Source organism: Microtus oregoni, unplaced genomic scaffold (genome assembly GCF_018167655.1).
Source record: "Microtus oregoni isolate MIOR12 unplaced genomic scaffold, Mior012 000016F_ref0000370, whole genome shotgun sequence".
Classification (NCBI taxonomy): Eukaryota; Metazoa; Chordata; class Mammalia; order Rodentia; family Cricetidae; genus Microtus; species Microtus oregoni.
Genome location: NW_024543075.1, coordinates 20,902,778 through 20,921,842, shown reverse-complemented (window position 1 = coordinate 20,921,842; position 19,065 = coordinate 20,902,778). Strand labels below are relative to the sequence as shown.

General features: G+C 45.0%; 1 protein-coding gene across 2 annotated transcripts in view; it reads left to right on the top strand.

The window, feature by feature from the left end:
- Hs3st4 (heparan sulfate-glucosamine 3-sulfotransferase 4) overlaps positions 1-19,065 on the top strand; it is a 420,558-nt gene that overhangs the window by 11,528 nt on the left and 389,965 nt on the right. The window contains exon 1 of one of the 2 annotated variants that reach the window (XM_041666948.1): positions 11,753-11,861. The exons of the other annotated variant lie outside the window; for it this stretch is intronic. The gene's annotated coding sequence lies outside the window, so the exon portion shown is untranslated. Of the gene's footprint in view, positions 1-11,752; positions 11,862-19,065 lie in introns of those variants that run through there. 2 annotated transcript variants of the gene reach the window in all.

Sequence of the window (19,065 nt, the reverse complement as noted above, 5' to 3'; positions counted from 1 at the left end):
CCTTCTCTGTGCCTTCAAGGTTTTGTTGGTTACATGAAAACTCAGTACTTGTGCATATCTTCACACAATGACATTTTTCGTGAGAAGAAAAATAAGTTTCTTAAATATTTGTAGACTATTTAATGAAACACAATGCATTTGATAGACATATTTATATACATGTATGTGTAAGTGTGCACATGCAAATATGTTGTATGTATTTATACGTGGACATTTATATACACATATATTTCTATATATTTTCTTTTTTCTTTTATTTTCGAGACAGGGTTTCTCCGTAGCTTTTGGTTCCTGTCCTGGAACTAGCTCTTGTAGAGCAGGCTGGCCTTGAACTCACAGAGATCCACCTGCCTCTGCCTCCCGAGTGCTGGGATTAAAGGCGTGCGCCACCACCGCCCGGCTATATTTCTATATATTTTCATATCTCTATCAGCCATATGTCTTTGCATCTGTGTATGTTTCTACCTAGCACATGTATGTATGTATCTATGTATGTGTGTATGTATACATCTAACTTTATGGCACCTTTTGCTTTGACTCAACCCCTATCCCTTTTCCACTTGCCTGTCATCTGATTTTCATGAAGTAACTACAGTAGATGATGGCCTTAGAATATGAAGCATATCATACTTCTTATTTCCCTTTAATTTCCAAATGAGTCCACACAGAAGAATTTCCAGGCCTGGCTGGGCTCTGCCAAGCCCTACGAGGCTGTTTTATTCTTCCCGCTGCAGTCATGGTCGCTTCTGTCTTCTCTTTCCTCCTCTTTGCCCTGCAGTAGCCTCCTTGCTTGACCTGAGAGTCTAAACATGAGCGACCCCAGGGCATTTACACCTGCTGCTCTATCTGCCTGGCATTCTTTCCATCAGTTAACTGTGTGTCTGACTTCTTTCCTTCACTCTTGTCTCTGCTAAGCCTTCTTGTCCTCAGTGTGACCTGCTGTGTAGCTCCTGAGATACCTAGCTTTGCTAATGTCAGGGGCTTCACTCACTGGAAGATGACACGTGGCTGTTAATTAGCTGTATTGTATTCCACAGTTAATCCCTTCACCTTCCAAGTTTTTGTTGTGTTGATTTTCCCAGTTTTAATTCCATTGTCTTGGGAATTTATGGTTCCATATGGAACCACAAAATGACCTCATCGTGGCTGGGATAAAATTAAAAGCTATTTATGTCCCTCTCGAGCTATGCCTGCTATTTAAATGCACTGCCCCCGGGTGGGTGGTGGTTGCGCAATGTTCTGCATTCCCCTTTCTCACTGGCTTTACATCCTTTGCGCCCAAGTCATAAATTGAGAGGCGTTTTAAAAGGTTCACATTGGGGAAACAATTAATGGTATGGAGACAGATGTGTAGAACCGTGTTTAGAACAAATGCACGATTGCGTGTCCCTCCCCACTCCCTTCTGAGCCAGTTTCTTCATTTGTGCTTAGATGAAGGAAGAATGCAGGTGGGTAGCTATGCTTTATTATTTATTTTTCTCACGTTAGCATTCCTATGACTCCCAGTGAACAAACAACGAGCACATTGTGCTAACCTAAATATAAGTTAAGGTGTTTAATATTAGAAAATGTTGGAGTACGTATATTGGATATTGAATGGGCTTTGTTCACTTAGACTCTCTGCAAACTACACAACCATTTCAGCCAGTGACCCCCACGCTCTAACCCAGAACCACTGAGTTCCTTATTTAGGACAGCAGTGAGCATGTACTCTGCAGGCTGGCTGTCATTTATTCCTGGATTGTCCTGGGGGAAGGCCTCTTGCTTTCCTTGGGATTGTGTTTTCTTCTTTCTCCATATCTCATTCATCAAGACGAAAAGATTTCCTTGAGTCACAGCCCATTCGAAAACTTCAAATCCCTCTCTGGTAGAATGCCCTTAAAGAAAACAATTTTCAGTGGTTGTAAATTTTACTTTTAGACTCAGAACCTAAACCTAGCCAGGATTCTTTTGGTTGTTAGCGTACATTAATACCAGGTAAGATCTGAACTAAGCATGAACCAAGAAGAATTTAATAAATAGCTCATGTATCTGAGAAGTCATAGGCAGGAGAATGAGGATCTTTAAACAATCAATATAATATTTTTTATTAATTCTTTGAGAATTTCATATGTGCATGCAATGTATATTGAGCATATTCACCTTCTATTCCCCTCCCCCCCAAACTCTTCCCAGGGATCTTTATTTTTCAAGGTGTGATTTCATGAGGGCTGAATGATGCCACCAGATTTCAATTTTTAGATTCTGCTGCCGAGCTGGTTGGCTACCTTCATAAAACTTTCCTCTATATAGCTATGAAGTGAGTGTTCACCTGGTTTTTTTTTCCCCTAAATTGCAGGTAGCAGAGGTCTCTGTCCCTGTTCCCAAAGTCCCCTGCCTCTGAAGAGCAGAGCGTGAGGCTCAGTGCTTCCGGAGGTACATGGTAGTGGGACGCAGGGATTTTTCCTAGAGCAAAACCAGATTACAGTTCTCTGAGGGGAAAAAAATGTGTGTGGACGCCAATACGACAGATGTCTGCTTCTAGACGTCTGCTGAAAGCAGTGTTCCACTGCAACACCACCGAGCTGATCAGAGTGCCTCTGGCTCCTGTGCAGACAGTCTCCTTCCCTGTTCTCCTTTATGCCGAGGTGAGCTCCAACAGAGAGGCGCAAAAAAGCCCCTCCTCTGTTCAGAGCTCTGCCAGGAAGGAAGGCAGGCAGAAGAGAGAAGGATAGAAAGGCCAGGAAGGAAGACTGGCTCAGCTTTTGCATTTAAGGTGTTAAGTCTTGGGGGAAATTCGAAAGAACCTGTCTCTAGAAATCACTAATTGTTTATTTAGAATACCTTCCATTTCTGTCACTTCCTTAGCAACTCCTAGCGCTGTCTGGGGAAAATGAAAGGGATTGTATATCTTGCAAGAGAATTCTTCAAATAGCAAGTAAATCATTCACCACATTAAATCTTCCTGCCCAGGATCCCTTCCAGTAGAGAGGGAGAAACGACTTGGCGTTTGATCAGCCTTAATATAACAACTAGATAGTCCAGAATTTCAGAACAGCCTTGGCTCTCTGCTATTTTATCCTTTTCATTTCAGGTAAGGCCTACAATAAAGAATTAAGTAAGATTTAGTTTTCTACAATTTTGTGAGACTTTTTTTTTTTTTTTTAATGAAGAAAAACCCATCTTGAGGAAAACCTAGCCAAATCTGGTGTCTTGGTGTTTTTGTTTAAAGAGAGACCTGTCTTATGAGAACCGGGTTGTCTTTAACTAGCAACAGTGTTTCCTCCTTCAGTGTGTCAGGGTGCAACAGTTTTACAGTTTCTAGGGATCTTTCTGAAGAGATTCACTAGCAGATTTGAAGACTTCAGGTCTTCTAAGCCCTGGGTCATTTCTCAGGTACAGTTGGTACAGGCTAATTTCCTGTATGCTGCTGGTTCCATCTTCTCTTCCTTCTCCCTCCCTCCGTCCCTTCCTTCCTCTGACTTCTTCTCTATCCTTTCTTTCTTTTTTTCTCCCGTTTTTCCTTCTCCTCTCTCCCCCTTTCCTCTCCTCTTCTTCCTCTTCTCCTTGCTCCCCTGCTCCATCCTTCTTCTTCTTCTTCTGGTCCTCCTCTCCTTTTTCCATGCCCCCCCCCCCGCCTTCTTCCTGCTCCCTATCCTTCCACTCCCTCCTCCTCTTTCACAGTCCTAGAGATGATTCTTGGGGAGGGTGTGGTTTGAGACAGAGTTTCTCTGTGTATCCATGACTGTCCCAGAACTCACTTTGTAGACCAGGCTAGCTTTGATCCACCTGCCTCTGCCTCCTGAGTGCTGAGATTAAAGGCGTGCTCCACCACCACCATCGGGCTGGCACTGGAGATGAAACTTGTGGTCTTCTGAATGCTAGGTGAGCATCCTTCAACTGAGCCACACTCTAGCCTGTCTTTGGACCTCTTGGCAACTCCAGGATTTTTTGTCCTTCACTTACCCTCTGCTGTCTGATCCCCCCCACACACGCGACTCTCCTCAGGATGGTTCCCACCACTCTGATGGAGGACAAGAGAGGCAGCTCTTTCCTCATTTACTTCAAACGGAGGAATTAGGCAGCAACAAAACTACTTCATAGCCCTTGTTTTCAGAAAACATGCTTCTGTTTTTTGTAACTTGTTTTCAGATTTTGAAGAATTGTTAAAGATTCTCTTATTTCAGAAAAAGATGAAATTTAAAGAGAAATAAGAACTTCACTTGAGTAATTTTTTTCTTTACAACAACTGTGCTCTGGCACATTCTTAGTAACAATAGCTAGCTTCCATAATTCTTTAGGAGCCTGAAACAAAAGAAAACAAAACCCACAGGGAAGAGTGTGTATGAGAGAGAGAGAGAGAGAGAGAGAGAGAGAGAGAGAACCTGCCATTATTGGAGTGTTGAGTTCAGGGACCACCCCAAGTATTGATTTGTCACCTTCTGCCTCAAGCCAAGGTCTCTGTTGTTAGTTTCACACTAGGCTAGGTGACCAAAGAGCTCTCAAGGATTCTCTTGTCTCCCCTTCCTCCTAAGATGTACCTTTTCTGTACATCTGTATGTGAGCTACCATGTGCAGATTTAAATGGGTTCTGGGGATCCCAGCTCCAATCTTAATGCTTCCATGACACACATTTCATTCACTGTGCCCCTTTTTAAACGTTGGTTAATCTTTCCAGCAACCTCTGTTTGTGATGAATTTTGCATTTTATGGGGAAAGTAAGGCATAGAGAGGTAAGAATGGCTCCCAAATATACCCTGGTTGCTCCTGATGGAGCTTGGATGAGAACATGGCCTTATAGGGTTTGCCATGCTCCATCACAGCAAGAGGCTACTTTCTTGAAGAAATGATGCCAAAGAAATTCTGTTCACACTCTGTGCTTGACAGGCAGGGCATTTCCCCAAGGTCCCTCTCCACAGCCAAATCCTACATGTCTCCATCTTCACGAATCCATCCCAGAGCCCACGTCTGGGCTCCTGGAGAAGTCTGAGCATACATTGTATGCCTTGGAAGAATGGAGAATGCCTCCTTGCTGTGGTTGGTTTAAAGGTCTCAGCACTTGGGAGGACTTCAAAGAGCAAGAGGTATTGATTTCCTAGGCCCTGCTGTGTGCTACTGATTTCAGAGACTTGGGGAATCAGCTGCCCCTTCCCTGCGTGGGGCTGCTGAGGGAGAAAAACTCTCCCCAGGGCTGGGTCTTTTTTAAAAGCATCCCTGTTGCACAAGCTCTTTCAAGGCAGTGTGCAGGGAAGAAAACAACGCTTGGTGTCACCCTGTGCAGGCACCTTGCTGCCTCTGCAGGCCTCATGGTGGCGCTGAAGGGAGGGCCTGGTGATAGCATCATCCAGGAGTCTGCTCTTTGATTCAATAACGTTTCTGTCCTAGTCTTATAACACAGAAGGTTTTAACCTTTGAGACTCCTTTGGTGGCTGCCTTTGGATGGTGATAGATGAGGGTGTGTGACAGGGTGGGATGTAAACACCTTTGAAGGCATGTGATGGAGGCCTTCGGTTGCTGTTGGGTGTCACCACTCCTGCTCTTCTCCTGGGTTTCTGAGACATGGTCTCTACATGACTGTGGATTTGCCACTTTTCCCAGACTCACTGGTTAGTGAACCCCAGGGGATATGCCTGTCTCTACCCTCTCGTTATTGAGGTTGCAGGTGTGCTACCATGCCCAGAATTTTACATGAATGCTAGGGAGCTGACCTAAGGGTTTCATGTTTGCTCTGTCTTCCCTGTGTCTCTGTCTTCCCTGTGATGTGTTTACATGAATGGCTTGTTGGCTGACCTGAATGATAAATCTCTCCCTTGCTATGAAAAGCTCTGGACCACACATAGACACTCTTGAAACTTAGAATGGAGGCAGAAGTCCCTGACAAGGAGAAATAAGTTTCCAAGATCTGGCTCCTCCATAACTGTGTTTTCCACCCTCTCCATGTCACTACTTTGCCAACTACACTTCTGTCTTCCAGTTTTGGCTAGAGAAGGTTTGACCCATTCCTCTGTCTCTGTACCTGTCATTACTCCTGGGGTCTTGTACCTCTTTGTACCTGCCAAAAAACAAACAAACAAACAAAAAACCAAACCAAAACAACAAAACAAAAGATGCCACAGTTGGCTGTGTGCTTTGTTATACCCTACAGGAAGTTCTCCACGGGTTGTCTGCCCAAACTCCTGAGAGCCCTAGGGAGTGAGATGTTTCTTCCTCCAGCCACACAGGAGCAAGTGAACTTACCCAGTGGGCTAGGGCAAAGCTGAGCCTTAGAGCACTCAAGGGTCTTGGGCTTATATGAGTAGCCTGGGTTCTAACCCCAGAACTAGGATATAAAGACACAAGTAACTCAACTGCACCCTGAATCCTTCCATTCCGGAATATCTCCCTGTGGAGTCCTTTTTTTTTTTTTTTTTTTTTTTTTTTTAAGAGATTGGGTCTTTTTATTGGTTTCTTCCAAGCCTTGGGGGATCAGCAGAATGAAGTCAGGTCTAACCTGAGTGACCGCTGCACAGTCTTCTAGCTATCATATGTATTTAGTGAGGACAGCTGAGAGTGGCGAAGGCATGCTTTCTTACACATGCTGTGGTGGATAGCCTTCTCCAGGGCTTGCCCTGTGCAGCATGTACGAACGCACCCCTTCAAAATGGTGATCTTTAAAAATAGCTTCACATTTCCCCTCCAAAGTCTACTATGAATGTCATCCTCTGTCTAAAATGTGCTCCTGTGATGTAATTTCCATGCTTTCTATGATTTATTAGTGACATGGGTATTAAATACTACTCAATAGAGCTGGGAAACTCTAGACCATGTATTTTTTATATTTGGGGATTCCCCCTAAGCTTCGAGCCTGAGCACACATGGATGACAGAAACAAGCTGTAGCGAAGAAGGAAACAAATGAGCTAGCAGAAGAGCCAGAGCACCAAAGATGACAGCGAAAACCATGAGACTCAGAAGCGGGTGGGTTCGCTCAGATGACGCTGAAATCAAACAGCCCAACAACCACAGCGGGGAGGCTGGTCAGTTTGCATCTAGGAAATGAAAAATACTTCAATACAAGAAAAGATTCACCCATGGAGCATTTTTAGCTTTCTGGGATCTGCCCTAAACAGATATCACAGGGCCAGGGTGACCTGAAGAGAGACATTTCTTTCTCATGATTCTGGGGGCTGGACATCCAGGATCAAGGTGTCAACGGGGTTGCTTTCTTCTCACCTCCCTGTGCCTTTGTGTGGTGCTCTTCTAGTGCATGCCATTGTCCTGGTCTCCCATCCCCATGTCTGTCCATCTCAGCACACCAGCATGCTTGTCGGCTAATTGGCCATAAGAATATCAGCGTCTGCTAGCCTATGACACTCCCATTAGTCTGTATCCCCTCCCATAGCCTGTCAGCCTGGCAGGCTGTGGTAGTGGGGGAGCTGGTAGTGAGGCAGCTAGGTGCTGCTGCTTGTGTGGACCCTCCAGCCCCCTAACGTGTGCTCACTGTTTTATCCACGTGTCCGAGGCTTGAGGTGCTCCTGCTGTCTGACAGGATTCTTTCTGGTCTCTCATAACTCTTCTTTCCCCTCCTTTCTTATTAATCTTCTTTCCGGGTTGGCATATTCCTTTTCTGCTCAAGTTCTCATATGGGATTAAGCCTTGTCTTAGTCTTTGGGTGGGGATCCTTATAGCTAATCCCCTCTTTATAGAAACACACCAGTCAGATAGATGAGGACCTTTCTGTTTCCATTCATTTGAGCTCAGTTGCCCCTTTCAAGACTTCTGTCTCTACAAGCAGCCACCTTCTGAGGTGTGAGGTGGGTTATGGTGTTTGGATTTCAGTAGCTAGATGAAGAACTGGAGGTCCCAGCCTTGGTTTCCCTGGAGTTTCTGCTATCCTTACTCCTCCTGATTTGCCAGGACTAGGCGGCACACCCCCTTCAAGCTCAAATGTAGCCAGAGTCTAAAGACATCGATTTATGTTAATATCTAAAATATATAAAGAATGTGCCAGATGGTGGTTTCCACGCCTTTAATCCCTGCACTTGGGAGGCAGAGGCAGGCAGATCTCTGTGAGTTCGAGGCCAGCCCAGTCTACCCGAGCTAGTTGCAGGACAGGCTAAAAAGCTACAGAGAAACCCTGTCACAAAATACCAAGCCAAACCAAACCAAACAAAATATATAAAGAATGCAAAAGATTACAAGCTGCCTCCCCACAGAGAACAAATATTCAAATCAATAAATGGGCCAATGAACAGAATGTTCTTCAAATGAAGAGGACAAATGGCCAATAAATATGTGGAAAATAGTCAGCATCTTTAGCCATTAGGGAAATGAACATAGAAACTTCACTGAGATGTCGATTCACCCTAGTCAGAATGGCTAGTATCAAGAGATAAAACAACCCACATCACAAACAGGAAAACAAGCAAGCATTGGGCTTGCAGGGAATGGACCAGTCACACTGTTGTTAATGATGCTAATGTAGCCACTGTAGAAATTGATATAAAGGTCCTCTCAAAATCCAAAAGGAGAGCTATCACATGATCCACTTATACTACTCCTTTGTGTGTATGCCAGCTTCATTTCCTAGAAGAGAGGCATAGCTTACTCTGCGGCTGTTTCCTTGCTTTTGAGTGGTTAATATAGGGGGGTGTCAGATAGAATCAGATAGGTGAGAAGTGTTATGGGCCTCGAACACTGCTGCTGCCAGCAGCCAGCAGACTCCCAGGCCCTCTCTCTCACTCTGTTATTACCCCCTTTTACAGGAACTTGGAATTGCAGTTTCACAATGGCTAATGACTTACCCACAGTTGCAGAGATGCCATCAGCATCGCTGCACTCAACTCTCCTGTTGGTCTGTTTCACTTTTGCTGTTTCTTGGCTTTGCTCGCCTACTTTGTGTGTGCTGTTTTGCTGTTGTTAGACCGTGAACTGTTTTCTATGGCTCTGCATGGGGAGAGCTGGTTCACTGTGGGATAATCTCCCATGCTTTATTTGACCACACCTTTCTTGATGGGTATCTCTGTGGTCTCCATCTCTTAAAGATATTTAGAAGGAAAGCTACATGGGATTCTGTGTCTCCTGGAGCCCACTTATCAGCGAGGAAATGGAAGGAGTGTGTATTTTTTTTTGATACATGTTAAAAATTGTCAGAGTACATGCTTACTTCTGAGTTCCTGAGAGAGACCTTCATGTTATAACCAAGAAATGATATAGATTTAGGAAAAATGGGCTCCTTTTGTGCCCCAGGCACCTGCTGGCCCTTGATAAAAGCTTTTAATAATAAGGATGCTGACTTCTTGTACGATTACCATGAGATGAAAGAAAATATGTGGTTTGAGTGTGAGTATTGCTCTTAGAAGCTCTTATTTAGAGTTTAGTTTCTATTATCAAAATAACACTCTGTGCTCCTTTCTCTTCTGCATGAAAGGAAGAAAAGTAAATACTTCCATTCTGCTTTGAACGGCTGCAGAATCAGTTTTTCTATAAAGTCGAGAATTTGTGGGAGGCCAAGGATTCCTTTTCTTACATAACTTCCCCCAGGAGTGTTTAAGTGATGAAAACTGGATGGCTTTAGCTCCTAAAGCAAGATTCGTTTTCTGGGGTAGCGGTTAGTGGCAGATAGCAAAACTTCCGAGTCATGCCCCTGTCCACAACCTGGAGGGGCTCTGCTGCACAACACTGCCCTGCAGCTTCCTCAGGAGTTCTGATTAACACCTATTAGAGAGCTAATCCCAAAGAAGACTCTGTGTGTGTGTGTGTGTGTGTGTGTGTGTGTGTGTGTGTGTGTGTAAATAGGTTGGACCTCTGGAGGATGCTCTTCGTAAAGCCAGGACAGGAATGATGTGAGGAAGACCAGAGTGGAGCAGCATCACCCGAGTGTGTGAAGCTGAGTTCTCTAGATGATCATAGTTCATTAGGTATAATGATGATGGTAGCTTTCCAACCCAAGGAATGTATGTACCTGGAGCTCTACTAAGATGATTTACTGTGGGTGGTCTCCAGTGCTGGTATATTCTCTTATGGAGATACTCCTTCTTGACAAGAATGCTTGTTTCCATCGAAGGATTATCCTTTCGTGTCTTGCTGTGATCGAAGTGGCGATTTGTCTTTCCAGTGTTGGTTGAGCACATTAGAACATAGGATGACAACTGTATTTCCCAGTCTTCCATCTGCTTGATGTGGTTAATGAGGTTGAGTTTGGACAAATGGGATTTAGTAGTAGATGCTGAGCTTGATTTCTTGGCCTTACAAGGATGTGTTTTCCTTTGCTATTCTTGAAAATGAGAATATGACTGTTAAACCTTGAAATGTCTTGAGGCATTGAATAGAGAAAGCCACATATTGAAAATTATGGGGCAGCAAGATAGAAGGAGCCCAGTGGGAGCCCTTTGGATAAGATAGGAAGACATTTCTATTTTCCTTAAGCGGTATTATTTTGGATTTTTAGTTGCTCTCAGCTAAGTATAATTGGAGAAAATACATCTGCCTTCTATGTTCCAGCCATTGTGCGGAGGCTTTAGCAGCTTCTCTTAGGAAGCCCTCTGGAAAATGCCTGCTGTTAGCTACATGCTATGGAAGAAGAAACAGGTATAGAAAAAGAGGACTGTGTCCAGATAGCAAAAATAACAATAGTAGGTTCCCCTGAGGGCCTATGACCCCTTCCCTCCAACCATGGGTTTTCGACCAGGTTGGCAATACTAGACATGACTATTTCCTGTGGATATAGCTTAAAATCCAGTCAGAATTTAGTTGGTTACCCCTAAAACAGGCATGCCACTATTTCCCCAGTGGGCACCTCTCTCCTGGCAGGTTGGTACTGCAGTTCATACAGAGGTTCACAGCTGCATAAGGCTGTTGATGATTTTTCCACCCCAGGAACCTGTATAGCACCTTCTGGAAATGTGAAAGTTAGCCATGGGGCACAAGCTTTCAGCTCCATTCCCACTAAGTTCCTCTGTCATGCAAAAAAAAGTTTAGGGTGTCTTTAACAACAGGGTCTCAATTACCTAGTTTTAGTGGGCAATCAAGAGCAACAGCAAGAGCTCGTATGGTTTTCAGGCCTCTATGACTGTTGTTTTGCTGTGTGGGTAAAGTGTCAAACTGCTTTCTCCATCAAATGCTTCATCTCCATGGATTAGTGCTACTTAGAGCAGTGGTCAGAGAAGCTTCTGTCTGCAGTGTCTGGGAGTTAACATGGAGCCCCCATATGTCATCAAGCTGCTGATTCAGTGACTGCCCAGTGCTCGCTCTGAAGTCTATTATTGCCCCCTTCCAGACTCAGGACCATGGCAGAAAAGTGGGTGGGGGAAAGGATGTGAAAGCTGGAGGATGGGAGGGGCACTGTGAGAGCCATGGCCTTCGGGACTCTGTGGGTACCTGTGGAAGACTCTTAGACTGAGTTCATCCTTCTCTGAGGAACTAGAGCAGATAATTGCTCCTGGAAAGGTGGAGTCATATTCCTTGGTGGTGGTATCACTGGTAAGTTGTTCTTGCCCAAGTCCCTTGCCTGTGCTTATGCAGGCATTCCTAATTAAATACAGTGGGACACAGACAACAAAGACAAGAAGTGAGGAGGAGGGAGGCAGTGGGAAGGAGGGGTTCAGTAGGAAGGGGAAGGGGACAAGAGAGGACAATAGCGGGAATGTGATCAAAGTATATTATATGTATGCAATTCAAGAAGGATACAGTTTAGACAAGAGAATTAATTACGCATGATTTACCCAAGATTAGAAAACAAACACCTTGAAGACAGCGCACTGACAATGAGCCTATATTTAATCAGGTTGAAACCAGGCTTTAATATCCAGCTGCCCCAGAATGACTCCTCTGACATCTCTTCCTCTGTCTGGGTGATCGATCCCTATTTGGCCAGGCACTGTGACTGGTGCTGGAAAGAGAAAGGTAAGCCCGGGCAATGGAGTCTTCCAGTGTGGGAAGAAAAAAAAATCAGATATGGTAAAGGAAGCTTAAATGGCAGGCATAGTGAGTACTCAGAAGGAGACTTCCCAGGATTACAGAGAGGATGACAAAGAATTCTACAGACTCATAGATGCAGGACTTAAAAATTACAGTAGAAGCATGTCTCTGGGTGTGTCTGTGCAGGTGTTCCCAGGATGCAAGTTTGGGAACCATCTCCTGAATAAGTAGCATTTGAGATGGGATCTTAAGGATGAATAGGTGAACATGTTTGTGTGTGTGCGCGTGCAATGCATGTGCCATGTCATCATGGCTGGGATGTGCATTAGTGCATGGCGCTGGAATTGCACAGAAGAGGGAGGAGGAATGTATTGCATGACGTTGGAGAGGGAGCCAGGCAGGGATTTGGAAGCCAGGCCCCAGATTTGGGGGTCATTCTAGGAGCCATGAAGGGCAATTTAGTGGTTTGATCCGATGAGTGACATGGTCAGGTGTATGTTTCAGGTGATCATCCGGGTTGGTATATGTGTGAGGCACGATGGGAATGCACATTGGAAATTCCCGCAGAAATTTCCTCTTTCCCAGAATGAGGTTTAGGTGGCTTAGACTAGGAAGATGACAGTTACTCTGTGTGACACCTGGGAGGTAAAGTTTAAAGAACATGGTGTTGCCTTGAAGGATGAGAGAAAGGGAAGTCAGCAGGCCATCCTAGGTTTCTGGCTCCTGTGCCTGCCTGGGAGTGTGCTGGCTTCATTCACTAATGTAGGAAACTTAAGGAGAGGGAGGTAGATGCTTGGGGGTGTGTAGAGGTCCTTTGTTCATTCAACCTGTCCAGCATACTCTCCTGAGAACCAAGAACCCAGTCATATAGCTGTGGTTTGAGATTCCCCTACTGAGCTCCCTCTAACCTGTATGGTAACAAGATTGACATTCACAGATTCTTCCTCTCAGACTTTCAGGCCTGGGGTGAGTGGGAGGACTTGCCTTTGGAGTTGAGGACCATGAGGGTGAGGTGCCATGGCTCTTCATGGCCACGGGAGAGCTGGTTTGCCTCAGTAAAGCAAAGAGCTGAAGAGATGCAGAGATGAGAGATGGAGCGAAAACCCGTATTTGTTCTTGTGTTCCAGAACCCAAGCATGCTCAAGTCCAGTCCTTTTTCTAGCTCCTTAGACTACTCTATTATCTTTATGCCTATAACCTAGTCTGGGGTAGGTTTCTGACATCTTTACTGGGTCCTAGATTACTCAGGCAAAATATAAGTTTAAGTCCAAATGTGTTGCATTTTTGATGATTTGGGGACATCCACGTGTCGATGTGAAATGGGCCACTGGAAGTTTGTATCTGAGCTTATAGAAGGTGGGCTTGAGAGTGGAACATAGGGAGTTAACGGCACAAAGGTGCAATGAAAGCCAGGCAATAGCTATTTTGCAATAAGAGAAGTGAGTTTGGGATTGAGCTTTGAAGCTAATTGGAGCCCATGGAAAGTTGAACTCGTAAAGGAAGCAAATATGCAGGAGGAAATAAGGAAAAAGAAGTTATGAAACTCAGGTTTAAAAAGGAGGGAGGGAGTGATGAACTGAGTTGAATGTCACTAGAAGATGTTAAAACCGAATTCTAAAAAAAGTCTCTTTGGTTTAGATACAGCTTGAGGAAGAGTTGACTTTTTAAGATGTGTTTTAGCGTTCTGAAAGCCGAGATACCAGATCCTACAGCAGCAGCATCTCGCAAGGGCCAGGGAGAGACAGAGTGGATCCACATCTAGTATAGGTTTCAGGAACTTGGGGAAATGGACCATCCCTGTATCCGCCCTTTAAGACATCTTATTATGCGTGAGGTGCTGCCGTCACGGCAGTGGGCGGGCTCTGAAGAGCTCGTCGTGACCTTGTGAAACTCCAGTCTCGGTAAGATGACAGACAAGCAGATGACAAGCACAGTTTAGGCTAATAAATGCGGAAGGTGTCATTTTGGATCTTCCTGTCTGTAAGCGAGAGAAAATGTAATGAACAGTGACTGAGGACATTTAGAATTCACTTAGCCAGAGCTCCAGGTAGGTGGTCCTGGAGTAGATTGAGCGGCTCACTAGTGTGTGACAGAGCCAGGTTGCTGATATCCTTTCATTCTGTTGCGTCACCTGTCGCGTTTTAGACTCTAGCTTATTCCAGCACGGCGTGGAGACAGCAGGTGCAGGTCTCAGCCTCTTATACATACCAGAGTGTGCAAAGGAGGAAGGGAGAGCGTAGCGACAGGGTGCATGTTCTTTAGTATTTTGCAGAGAAAATTTATTATGGAAAATATCAGTTTATTTCTTTGACACCCCAACTGGCCACAACTGGCTTAGTTGTATCTGTTTGTTGTATTGCCCATGTATTTAAAAAAAAAAACAAAACTGTTGATCAGAAACCACTGTGTTCTAGACACCGTTGTAGAGATAACGTAAATACATTGGGTATAAGAGAAACCCTCTTCCTAATTAGTATGAAAGTCACGAGTAGTGGTGCCCACCTATAGTTCCGTTTACTCACAAGGCCGAAGCAACGAGGCACGAAGATAGCTTCAGCTTAGGAGTTCGAAGTTAGCGTGGGCAACATAGTGAGACACTGTCCCAAAAACAATAGGGCCTAGTAAATGGTTCATTTGCTAAAGTGCTGGCTTCATACACTTGGATCCCCAGTACTTATGTCAAATACGGCATGTAGAATCATATATCTGTGCACATGTGCACACATGCAGATACATACATGACTATATAAGTGAATGAACCACATATGGAAAGGTTAGGGCCTGATTCAGTAAGGGTCATACCTATGAGTGAGCGTTACATACAATATCATGAGAGTTACGTCCCACTGGGGATGGCAGAACCTAAACCTGTTAAAGGAATTAAGTGGTCAAAGAACGATGCTGACCGAGTCTGAGGAGGCACGTGCAAGGAGAAGAAGGTAGTTAGAGAATGCAAGTAGGATTGAGATGCTGAAGGGAGTGAATGATCTCAGTGGAAATTTCATCTTTAGTTATTTTTAATATTAAAAATTATTAATTTTGATGTGCATGGGTGTTTTGCCTGCATGTAAGTCTGTGCACCATGTGTGCTTCAGATCCCCTGAGAACTGTAATTATAGATACTGTATGGGTGCTGGGAATTGAGCCTAGGACCTCTGGAGAGGCAACCAGGGCTCTTTGCAGCGCACGGCGCCCGTCTGCGTTCTATGCGCCACCATAGAGTTCGTGAACCGGGCAAGGGGCTAGAGATTGAAACACACAAAGACTCACAGACAGAAAGAGACACAGGTCATGCTTGATGCCAGAATGCTCCAAGAATGCCCCCTTTATTGTGTACCAGAGCTGCTTATATAGAGATTAACTGATAGCCACGCCCCAGCCAAACCCACTAGAAACCACTCTCCTGCCATCAGGAACTCATGATGGTCTCGTGCTCAGAGCAGCTGTAGGCACTCAGATCAGGGGAAAACAAGTTGTTTCAGGATCTGGTGTAGCACAAAGGGGCCTGCTTGTTGGGGTTTATGTCCTGCCCAGTCCTGCTAAAATACCAGCCCACTATGCTGCAGGAGTGCCTTCTGCTCCTTCAGCCAATAGCTGCCCATGGGGCGTGGTCTATTTCTCTTTAAAAAAAGAGCGGCAGTTTTTCTGCTCTCTTGGTTCCGGCTCTTGCTCCAGTGACTAGACTCCTTTCCTGACTAACAGTATTCTGTAAGTTTTCCCCTAAAGTAAGTATCCCCTTTAAATCCAAACTGGTGTGGAATTGTTTCGCGCATTAATTTGGGGGTTCACTGCTCCCAACAGCTCTTAACTGTTGAGCCAGATTTCCAGCCCCTGGGTGGAAATTTTAGTTAGAAGGAATAACCTTCATTCCTGGCTGTGACTGGTAAGTCTGAGATGTTGCAAGGAGGCCCTTGTGACTGGTATAAAGTAAGGATAGGGAAGGGTTAAGACATGAGGTCAGCGAGCTGCCTGGGAGCCCACCATATAAGATCTGTGAGTGGATGGAGGGCACTGGTAAGTTTGGTCAGGGGAGGGACATGATATGTGAAGAGTTGCTGCAAAAATGCCAGAGAAAGCAGGGACACTAATCAGGAGGTTTCTGCAGCTTTCCAAGGGAGAGTTGCTAAATATCCGGCCTGGATTGTTGGGCACAAGCACCAAAAACAGCGTGAATCCAGATTAAGAGGTGTAAGAGAAAATGAGAACTAGCTGATGAGCCCTGAGGCTTAGGGCTTGGAGGAGGGAGACTGATGTGGGATTTCCTTGTGTGGTCATTTCGGGTCTGGACGGCCGGGAACAAATGAGCAGCCTCCATCAACAGGAGATCCTCAATACCGAGGAAGAACAGTCTGGAGGTCAAGACTTCTATGTAGGACATGAGATACCCATCAGACATCCAACAAGACAGTTGGGCATATGTGTCTGTCTTCCCTTGGACCACTCAGACGCTGCCAACGAGAGTAGACCTCAGATCATCTGAGTCGTCTTGTGCGCCCAAACAAAGTTCAGTTCCTGTTAGCAAGAGTGTGAGGGGAATAGTTATGGGGTGAAAGGGACAGTGCGGCCACTGTCTTAAAGAAAGTGACCTCTGCAAAGGACATAACTTGCAAGGACATAAATTTCATCTAGAATAAGAATAGGATGGTGAGATGGGAAGGATGCGAGGCACAAAAAAAAAAGAGTAACATTGGCCAAGTGTGCTACATGTGTGTTCTCCATGTAAGATGAAATACCCTTCTTTTTGATGTACCCAGTCAACTTTATTCCCCAAAAGAGGCTTAGGGAAATATTAGCTTTCTATTGCTGTAACAAATGCCCAAGATAAATCACCTTGGAAAGAGGAGAGATGTGTTTTGGTTCACAATTTAGTTTCCAAACCAAACCCTGTTGGTCTGAGTTTGCTGCAAGGTGGCAGGAGTCTTGTCAGAAGAGACACCTCATCAGGACAGCAGGGGGTGGGGGAGGAGGCTGGAGTCCTAGTGTACCCTTCAGGGACATGCTTAAAAGTGACTTAACTTCCCTTCCTAGGCTCCACCTCCTTCAGTAGTACCAGGCAGGGCACATAGACTTCAGCAATGGGGTCTTTAGGGGAACATTTATGATCCAAACTGGAGAAGGCACAGTAACCAGTGTCTAAGAGGGACACTCTTCACACAGTCTTAGTTGAGGATAATGTTGAATCACCACTTTTAAAAGGGCTAATAACCTTGGTCTCTTTTCGCTTCTTAAAAAATCCTGTGTTTTCCCCTTGATGGCCTATGACTGCGGGAAAGTGATACACACTTTCAATCTCAGCTGTCTCTCACATTGACGTGAGCAAACATCCTCAAGTCACCTGACTCACTTCGACATTGCTGTACTCTGTGTTGACCCCTGCTGACCACTGCCCTGGAAACCAGGGCCCATCAAGACGTTTCCATGTGTAAACAGTGTGGACAGTCTTGAGTCTATGGCCAGTTTTTCCTTCCATGTTTTCACTGACAAGTGACATTGTATGTGTTCTTGTGGGTGACTGTCTCCAGTAAATGGAAGAGTACTTCAGAGTATCTTTACCCAGATACATGTCCTGACATCCTGTCTCCGAGAGTATATTTGTTTTGTGACTTAAATGCGTTTAGATACTCAGAGGTGTCTTTTAAGGAGATCCGCTGCGTTTGTCACATTTCTCACTGCCCTGATGACCAAAGCAACTTAATGAAAGTTTAATTTTGTCCCATAGTTTATGGGTACAGTCCATCAAGATGGCGAAGGCACAGTGGCAGACACCTTCTAGCGGTGGTCTCAGGAGTGGGAGCAGCTGGTCACCTTTCATCTGGAGTCAGAAAGCGGTGAGAGATGAATGCTGGTGCTTGGCTCCTTTTCTCCTTTTTATTCAGTCCAGGTCTCAAGGTACCCATACTTGAGTAGACCTCCCCACCTCCCTTAACTCAACCCAGACAGGTCCACTCCCAGAAGTTTTTCTCCTTTGTGATTGTAGTCAGATTGATGGTCACTATTAACCATCCCACTCCCTGAGGTAGCAGGAAGGCGTGGTGGATGTGAGGAAGTGGGTAGCTCAGGGGCAGGAAGGCTGACAAGCAGGTTCAGGCTCCTGGGTTCATTCCTAGCAGTGCAGAAGAATGCGAGGAAGCACATACGTCCATCTGTGGGCCTGCTTCTTCACTCGGCTCAGTTTTCTTCAGTTCTAAAAGTGTTGTTGTTTTTTGTTTGTTTGTTTGGTTTTTTGTTTTTTTGTTTTTCGGGACAGGGTTTCTCTGTAGCTTTGGAGCCTGTCCTGGAACTAGCTCTTGTAGACCAGGCTGGCCTCGAATTCACAGAGATCCACCTGCCTCTGCCTCCCAGGTGCTGGGATTAAAGGCGTGCGCCACCACCGCCCGGATGCTTGGATTCTTTCTTGACAGTGTTGAGTGGTAGCAGACTACAGCTCATTTGAAATTCCAGCTTATTAGATAACTGCCCTGGGAGATTCTACGAGAAGTCGGTTGGCAAAATCAAGCTTTTGTGGAGAATTATTGTGATTAGGTCCTAAAATTCTCTGCCTTCTTTTCTCACCCTAAAATGCAAACTGTTCTCATTGCCAGCCTTCAAACAGAGCTCAGGACCTAAGGTTTTGCTATTCTCCACCCCGAAACTCCATGAAGAGGATTACCTGGCTTGCCAGAGGCACCAGGTGTCTGATATATGTTCTTCTGCACCGTTCCTTTATTAAAGCCATTTTATTTGTATTTGTCCCATGTTTAACCTGCCCGAAGAGTCCTCCATTTCTCCTGGTTTATTTTACTTTGCTTTTCAGTCAGTGAAAAATAAAGCTGGTCCTGTGGGGAAACTGGCTTGATCTCTTAGACACGACAGGGCAAGGACATATGGGTGGAGAATGACCAGATGAAGGTCACAGCATTTCACCATACTCAAATGGCTCTCGGGAGAGAGGCTGAGATTCTGTCTTAAGTAAACATTCTCTGTATCCTTAAGAATATGGGCTAGTCTCATGTCATGGACTCCAAGTCCACTGCTTGACTCTGAATATTTATTTCTGTGCCGCTTGCTGGCTGTGTGGCCTTGGGTAATTGTGTGTGATTCACTTTACTAACTTCTTACATGAAGGAATTAACAGTTTATTCTTCATGAAGGGGTTGTAAGGTTCAAATGATTGGCCCATGTAAAGCTCTGGAACATAAATACTTATAGG